Here is an 8822-nt window from a genome sequence, read left to right on the forward strand (position 1 = left end):
AGAGAAGATCTGGCACTGATGACAGCAGACTGAGTTTCCTTTTCCTGGGATGATGGATGAGGAGAAATAACAAGCCACACCAACGGTAACCATGAATAACAATCACCATAGCAGCCTTCAGCACAAAAAAGCCTACAGATAAGCATGACAGACTCTTATGTTTGTAGAGACTGTTTCTTTGACCATGCAGGAGTACACATACTGGGGAACAACACATAGCTCTGCTGCACCCTAGTTCACGTTCAAGCAGGTAAGCACTATCCATTAAAAACTAAGGCAAAGTCTTCTCATGCAGGCAAAGTGTAGCCACCCATATCGCCCCTCTGTCTACTTAAGTGTTTTGGATCCTTCTATCTGGAGGGCAATCCGGAGAAGTGAGTCCTTGCCCTTGGTTTGCTGCTTAACAAAGCATCAGGATGGAATGCAGAGTGCCACTTGGAGATACGACAAAGGCCAACGGTACAGCTCCTCAAATATAGGGAGTGGGTTACTCAAGAGGGTAAGCCAGATTAGGCAGTGGTCCTTTGCTTCTGGCAGAAAGTACACAGCAGTGAAAGGATTAGAGGGGAAGTGTACAGGATGTTTCTGCAGGAATGATTGGGTTGTTTGGGGAGAAAAATCAGAGCACTCTCAACTAAATCTGAAATATTTCAGATCTGAAGTGTTCATAAGGGATGTAGCTCATCCGACTTCCATTCCCATTCTCCTCCCTGAACTGAGGTTCCTGCTTGGGACTGCCTCTCCCAGGGTGAGTTGGTGAGGCGTACTGTGAGAGATGCTGGCTGAGGGGAGAACTCAGCCAATAGCTTATAGCAGCCTATAGCGTCCAGGGAGCAAAGGACATCTAAATCACACCGCCTGTGAGCACCATAGTGAACTCTGACTCCTCTAAAACTCAGTTTTTCAGCTGAAGGCCCTTGGGTTTGATACATTCAATTTCTCAACAAGGGAAAGACGGCATTTCGGGGAAAAAGCAAATACTTTTGGCCAGAATGTCAACAAAAATCTCCATAGATTGAAAGCAACTGAGAAGAAAGAAATTCTGCCTTCCCCAGCTGCCACCACAGAATATAAGGAGACCAGTAGTAAGTCAGAGCAGTGGTCTGTCTCACCCAGTATGCTGTCTCTGATGGTGGCAGTAGGAGGTCCAATATTTAGAGAAAGCACGTAAACCTGGCCATTGTCTGAGGTGGCACAGAGTCACACCACGAATACTGGTGGTTTGAATCAGAGCCAAGGCCAGTTGGAAAGGAAGGGGAAAATTGGAGAGGACAGGACAGAAAATAAAAACTATTTGGTATTGTTTGAGACAGCCACAAACTGCCACCTCTGTCACTGGTGCATTCCTCAGTGCAAAGCCAACCTATAAATAGCAATGCTGCCATGATGCTACCAGTAAGGGAAACCTCAGGGTGGGATAAAACATCCTGCAGAATTTGTATATCTGCCTTTTGACTGAGCTGAGGCCCTGACTGCATCTTAGCCCTTATACAACTGCACGCCTTGTCACTATGTGCTATATGAGCATGAGTCCTCATCGTGCCCGGGGTCATTTGGCAGGATGCAAAGATGTGAAGATCTCTGTGATTTTCTGGTGGCGTGGTGACTTTGGACCCATCAGATTGTTACTAGAAAGCTCATTACAACTTTAAACAACCACAGGGAAGGATCTTTTTGCTTTCACCCTTTGCTCTGTTTCTTGCTTCAGATCCAGCTGAATCCAGACTCCTTGCTGACTCCAGACTTTTATAAACCACTGTACGCCAGCACTGCTGTTGACAACCTGGTTTTGACAGACCGGCCTGACTCAATTTACAAGTCAGATGCTTTTTATGGTCATGTGGATGAGTAGGCTGGTGCCTCTGGAAAGAAATTTTGCATGTGTGGGAAAAGGGTTGGGCAGGAGGTGTGCGTGGGCAGGAGGTGGGGTGCAGCGAGGCTGTAAAAGTAGCAGATGAATATCAACCAAAAGGAAAGTGTAGAGCAGTCTGAGGGGCTACAATTGAAAATAAGCTTAAGTAAATGGAAGATTTTCTCTGGTTCTTGGGAAGCATTTCCTGGTGGTATGGTCTCTAAGGGATCGGGGGGAATTGCCTTCCCAGGGGAGTGGTAAAGCCCCAGCACGTGAATCATTTCTTGTGGGACCAGACAAAGTCCTCAAGAATCCACCCTTGGTAATGAACCCCCACTCACTGAGAGATGCAAGGGGGAGTCACAAAAGATGACACACAAGGGTTTTCAAGCTTTCATGCTTGTGATTCATATGAGAGTGGCAAAATATCAGAGCTCCTAGAGCAGACAGTGAGAAATTGGCATTTTCTCCAGGAGAAACCACCCTCGAGCACTCAGCCATGTGAGCGCTCAACATCAACAGAAACTCCAAAGCTCGCTTGGTAGTAGGAAGGGGAAGAGACAGCTGCCTGGGGCCTGGCAGGCAGCCAGCAGCCAAAGCTGGAGGAAAACACTGTCGTTCCTCACGCTAGACACGCCAAGGAAGGGCTGGGACAGATGGGCAGCGAGTGAGAGGGAGGGGTGGGGAAGGGGGCCTCAGAGCTAATGGAAGCACAGAAGTGTTCCTCTGCACCTTTGGAGGTGTGATGGGGAGCACCCTCACCCCTTAGCGTGTTGGATGGTCCCTGGGTGGGTTAATTAGACACGGGAGTTGCTGGGACTTGCAGGGGTTCAGACAAGATGCCGAGATATGCGAGAAACGTTTGTGGGAGGACTGACGGTCTGGGCAATTACATGGTGTGTGTAGAGGTGTGCATTTGCAGCTCTGCATGGCTCCCTCTATGAATGGGAGTGTGCATCTGTGGTTTCCCTGTGAGCAGAGCTGAACCGTGTGTGTGAGTCTGTGTCTGTGTGCGTGCTCATGCATGGCTTCCTTACGGGTGCGTGTATCTATCTTTGCGACTTTGACACTGACAGTGCCCACGTGGGAGAAACCATCTGACAACTCTGACAGGAAAGTTCAAGTTACAGTGTGGTATGAGCAAAACTGCACAGATCATTTCTGGTGGGACTTCCTGCTTTTCCTCCTTGCAACAGCCTTTAGATAGAGGTGGAAGGTCTGTGGAGCCCATATCAGCTGTGCTTTTGGCTGCATTTTTAAATTAAACCTGCAGTTCTCTGATTTACATAGACAGTTTCGTAAAGATCTTCCCTTTTTTTTTTCAAGGGAGGGTAACTCTGAAAACGAAGTGGCTCCTTATCAGATAGCATCCCTCTCTCTCAAGACTGCAAAACCTCTGATCATGCCAGTACAGCCTATGGGACACTGACGTCAATGCGACTTAGGCATCTAAAGAGTCTGAGCTTTTGGCTCAGTCTGCCTGAGCAGGGTGTCCTTGTTCCTGCAAGCCAGCTTTGAAAAGACTGTGCAGGATTAAATTGCAAAACTGTGTGATAGCCCTCAGCATAAGAAAGACACGGACCTGTTGGAGCGCGTCCAGAGGAGGGTCACAAAAATGATCAGGGGGATGGAACACCTCTCCTATGGAGAAAGGCTGACAGAGTTGGGGTTCAGCCTAAAGAGGCGGCTTCGGGGAGACCTTATTGCAGCCTGTCAGTACTTAAAGGGGGCTTATAAAAAAGATGGCGGCAAACTTTTTAGCAGGGCCTGTTGCGACAGGACAAGGGGGAATGGCTTTAAACTAAAGGGGGGTAGATTTAGACTAGATATAAGGAAGAAATGTTTTACGCTGAGGGTGGTGAAACACTGGCACAGGTTGCCCAGAGAGGCGGTGGATGCCCCATCCCTGGAAACATTCAAGGTCAGGTTGGACGGGGCTCTGAGCAACCTGATCTAGTTGAAGGTGTCCCTGCCCACGGCAGGGGGGTTGGACTAGATGACCTTTAAAGGTCCCTTCCAACCCAAACGATTCTATGATTCTATGATTCTATCATTCTTTCAATCCACGGTGCACGAGTGATGGACTGGGGGAAGCAGGAGCATGAGTATAAAGCAGAAGCAAGAGGGTGCTGTGCAGCCTGGAGTTGGTCGGTGTTCTGTGCAGCGTGGGGTAAAAAGCCCCATCTGGCTTCAAGAGGGCTTCTTACACCTGTGATTAGTATGGGCTGCCAGAACCAGTATAAGGGTCATTCTAGCTCATGTTACATGTGGAAATGGCTTTCCATGAGGCATCAGGAACTTCCCTTGTCAGGGCACACCATGCTGACCTGGCTGCAGCCGCTGGAGGCCAGCTAGCAGGCAGGTTGGTTCAGCTGCCTGAGGTGGCATGACCAGCGGCTGTGCCAGTCTCAGAGCCCAGCTTTCCTTCAGCAGTGGTCCATGTTCCTGGAGCTGGTCTTCAGCAACCCCCTGACCAGCCTGCTCCCAGCTCTGAGCATTTTGCAGCTCTCCTCTCTTGCTCCCATGGCTCTCATTGTCCTTTCCAGAGGTTTGCTGGGGCCCTAGGGGAGATGTCTCTCAGGAATAAGAATGTGGATGCTGCACCCAGTCGTGGCAGCTGCTTTCACAACTCCGCTCCTCGAGCAGACTCTGCCCTGTGAGGGCAAAAGGGCAGCAAAGGCCCTCGCCACAGATTTCCTCTAATCCAAATGTATTGCCAGGTGGCCCCACATAGCAAGAGCTAAGCCTTTGGCGTGAGTCACTGCTCACCTGCTGTCAGCCACTCCAATGCTCATAGTTCATCGCATTTCTCTGCATGGCTGGGGATGACCTAGCCCAGGACCTGTCCTTGGACTCTCGTCATGGGTGTCTCCCCATGCCTGCGGTACAGACTGGTTTTCACAGGGGAAAGGGGATAGATCTTAATTATGAGCTTGGCGAACCATGTTCCCTTGGGGAACATGGGTTCTGGAGCTGAGTTGTCCTAACCCATCCTTCCCTACCGTGGCAAGGCATGGGCTACGTTCGGTCTTACTCAGAGAGCAGCTTCCATGTACTCTCTGCCCTGCTGCAAACAGTTCAGGAGGAGGAGGGTGCACGGAGTTGCAAATTTGGCCAGGGTAGTTTCCAAAACTCTCCCAGCGGGGTTTGAAGAAATCATGCTCCAGATTGCAGCCCCCAGATGTGCTGCTTTGCTGCCCTCCCTGCAGTGTAACAGCAGAAAGCAGTTTAAGAAAGGAGGCACTCTAAATTTCCCCCTGGGCACTTGTTACAGGGAACTGCTGCTGGACCCTGTGTCATACTGTGGGATGACTGAGTGTGGACCGGCTCTGACAGAGGATCTCTATAGTCACATTTGAGCTGGTGCTTCAGCATGTTTGTTCAGGGCCAGTATTACAGCACTGTGGCTACCAGTTAGTTATCAGTCCTGGCAGGGGCTGATAAGAGCAGGGCCATGGAGAAGGGCCTCCTTTTCTGTGCATGCTGCTTTGCCTCAGCCGAAAAGACCCATGAAGTATTAAGCATCCATCTTCAGATGCGGAGATAGGAAATCCCCTTCCTTACCCTCCCTTTTGGAGGTGTAAAAGAGCACCTCTGGGTCTCTTACTTCTCCCTGCCTTGAAGGAAGCGTAAAGAAATCTCATCTTCTAGTCCTTATTCGTTACTTATTTTACGGGAGAACAGGAGGAAGGAAAAAAATTAGGAGTGCCACGCCCTGCAGCCTGCCCTGTGTTGTGTTGGGTGACAGTGCTGTCACCTCCCTATTGAAGGGTACAGGCACAGGAGCCCATTGAGATCAAAGGGGTCTAGTAGTGCTATTTCTTGCCTTGTGGGGCACTTGAGTATCCGAGGGCAAATCCCAGCCCGGCATGAGGTGCCTCCCCCTTCGCCATCAGGTGTAGCACTCAGTGGAGAGCACCCGTCCAGCACCCGTCCAGCACCCGTCCAGCAGCCAAAGGCAACTGGGTGGCTGAGCAAGTGGAAATATGCCGTGGAAGGGGTGCTGTGGCTGCCGTGTGGGGTTGACGGCGCCTGTGAAGCCCTGTGGGAGTAGGCAGGGCTAAGGAAGCAGGCTGTACCCCGCCACCCCACCCGCTTTTGCTCTGAGGAAACTCAAGCAGGCGCAGGCTGAGTGCCATGTGCCAGCCTTGCAGCTGGGAGGGTGATGAATAGAGAGAAGGATTCGTGCTTGCAGCAAATCTCCCCTGTCTCATTATAAACAAGGCCCCGAGGTGGGTCTTTTACCAAAAAAACCCCCGCTGGCTATTATCAGCAGATGTCCCAGAACTGTTTCAAAGTACAGTCTCTGCTCCACCCCAGGCCACCAAACAGTAATTCCTGCATGCGCTTGCATTGCTCGCACACTGCAAATTTCAAAGACCACCGGCTGGGCCAGCAGGGCCGGTTTTCCGAGCCCAGGGCTCTCTGTCCTCAGCAGGGTACTAGGGAGCACTAGCAACCCTGCAGCTCTGAGGCACCCACTCCAAAAGGGTGTTTCTCCACAAGATCCCACGTCCCTCCTCTATTAATGTGTCCTTGGGTGTGGCTCGACTCCATCTCTCTCAGCTGTCTACCTCAGGATGGCACGTGCCTGGTGGAGACACCCAGCTCTCACACGAGAGCAGCGTGGATGAATGGCTTGGTCTGTGTGCCACGTGTTTGAATGGTTAGTCATAGCTGGGGGGGGCTTCCACCGGAGCCTGCTGGAGGAACTCCTTAGGTGGGTGTGCAGTGCTTTGCATGAAGGAGCTGCATTTCAGGGTGTGCTTCCAGGCACTGCAGTGTTAGCAATAGTAAGATACCTCAGTTTTGATACCTCAGCAGCTTTTCCCGTGCTGATCCTCAAGGGAGCAAATAGAAATAAGCTGCCTTTAAGCCCACAATCTCTCAGTGCGCACAGTCCCCAGGTTTGGCAGCTATGTGAGGTGGACTGGGTGGAGGCATTCGGCTGACTTAAACCCCTGTTATCATAGGAACAATAGCTAATGGGCTCCAAGTTTTCACACTCCATGCCCAGCTCCCTCTTGTGTGTTTGCTCAGGAAAGAATCCTACTCCGTCCAGAAATGTCAAGTGGGCAGCTCCTGGGCAAAGCTGCTCTCAGAGGTGCCTTGAGGAATTCAAAGCTTTTGAGTGAAAGTTGCTCTGTGACCACAGCATTTTTTTTTTTTCCCAAACCGATTTCATTGTTAATCGTGGTAAATGACAACTTCCGAAAACGCTTTCTACCCAGATTGATTGCTGACTGCCCTGGAAACACTTGCTGCCTCAGTCAGCTTCCCTGCCACTCAAACACATGTATTTCTCAGGCAGGAGGCACCCCTGCATGACCGAGCCGCAAGCAATAGGGCCAGAGGGGACCTCAAAAGTCACAAAATCCATTCTTCTGCCACAAGGTTAAGGTCAGCTCAGCTTCTTGGCCATTCATATAGTAACTGTCCACACCACCAGCCTGAGCCCCAGCCATTCCGGGCGGGACTGGGCTAAATCCTGTTTCAGTATCTTTCAGACCCATGAAACTGTGCAGGGGCGTGCTGGGTTCCTGCAACAGGAACCAAAGCCTAGTGCCAACAAACTGGCTTTGCTGCGCTCCCTTTCTCGGACCTCAAAAATACTTCAGGGATTTGACCACAGGATACGAACCATAGCAGACAGGTGAAATGAGAGAACTGGTGAAGAAGGGGAGGGAGGATGCATGGAAAAAGGCAGGTGAATAGGGAAAATTGCCAGTCTCTGCAATCCTACACTTCCCATCAGCGCCTCCCACCACCACACCCCATCATGCAGCCCGTGGTGCTCTTAGCAATTCCACCCGCTCCCTCACTTCGCCTCTCAGTGCTCCGCACTCCAGGATCTGCTGCTAAGGAAGGCGTAGCATGCATTTCTACCCATCACGTGGCTTTGCTTAAGAACTGGGGCTTGGCTTCAGCCTCAGGAGCCGGGACCCCAACAGAAAAAGAGATCTCCTCTCCATTGTACCCCAAAGTCTGCACCTTTGGGGCCTCTCAGACTTCACTTGGAATGATTGTTGTTTTAAATTAAAGCTTGGCAAACTACTGATGGAGGGGAGAGACACACGCAGAAAAATGTGAGCGAGAGCCAGAAACGCTGAACCAGCAGCCCTAATTTCAAGCAGGTGTTTTCCCACGTTTGTAAACATTGCTACTCCAAAAGCGCGCAGCAGCTCCTACGCCGGGGCTGGCCCAAGTTGGGCACCCCATGCCTGCTCCCTGGCTGCACATGCCCTGGAGGTGAAAATAACATTACTGCTGCCAGCGCTCTATGGTTGCAACCGAGGCACCTTGCAGTGTCGCTTTGCCCCGTAACACAGCTGGATTTCAAAGCAAAAGCTGAAAGGTTAAGGTGTGTCCCATAGCCAGCTTGTGTGCCAAGTTGAAGAGAAGTGGCGGAGCAGAGGAGAAAAGCAGGCTGGAGCTGCTGGGCGAGGGCAGCAGCCGCCAGTGAGTGAGAAAAGTTGCTGAGGATTTTCGAGAGCAGCTCTTACCGTGTGGGCTGGGGCCGGTCCTGGCACCTGTGGGAGCAGGAGCGTGCTGGGCTGCCGTGCTGATGTCCTGGAGTGCGGAGCTGTAGTGAAGGGGAGTGACCTGCTGGTGGTTTAAGTTTCCTCCGCTGATGCAGGAGGGTGGTGTCTTTCCACTCTGTTTTAAAGGAGTTACTATGAATCAGTCTGCTTTTAAAGAGAGGGAGAAGGGGGGGTGGGGGGGGGGATTAATGAGCTACGCCCTGCTGTGTTGGCAGGGAGTCAAGAGTCGCTGGGAGGAAACCAGCGATGCAAAGAAATCTGTTCAGGTCTGACTCAGTGTGCAGCACAGAGACCACAGCCTGGAAAAATGATTGACGCTGATCCAGCTGAGTAATAGAGGCCCACAACAGCATCTGTTTATAAAACTGAACTTCTGGTTGTCATAAAAAAAAATGTATAGTTACAAATGTGGCAACGGGACTTCAACA

The 8822-nt window shown here is 51.1% G+C and overlaps 1 protein-coding gene across 1 annotated transcript in view; it reads right to left on the reverse strand.

The window, feature by feature from the left end:
• Positions 1-8481, reverse strand: part of EMP1 (epithelial membrane protein 1) — a 15613-nt gene extending 7132 nt beyond the window's left edge. The window contains exon 1 of the mRNA XM_009322205.1: positions 8356-8481. The gene's annotated coding sequence lies outside the window, so the exon portion shown is untranslated. The remainder of the gene's footprint in view (positions 1-8355) is intronic.
• Positions 8482-8822: the final 341 nt, after the last annotated feature.

The sequence above is a fragment of the Pygoscelis adeliae genome, unplaced genomic scaffold (assembly GCF_000699105.1).
Source record: "Pygoscelis adeliae isolate BGI_AS28 unplaced genomic scaffold, ASM69910v1 Scaffold60, whole genome shotgun sequence".
Lineage (NCBI taxonomy): Eukaryota > Metazoa > Chordata > Aves > Sphenisciformes > Spheniscidae > Pygoscelis > Pygoscelis adeliae.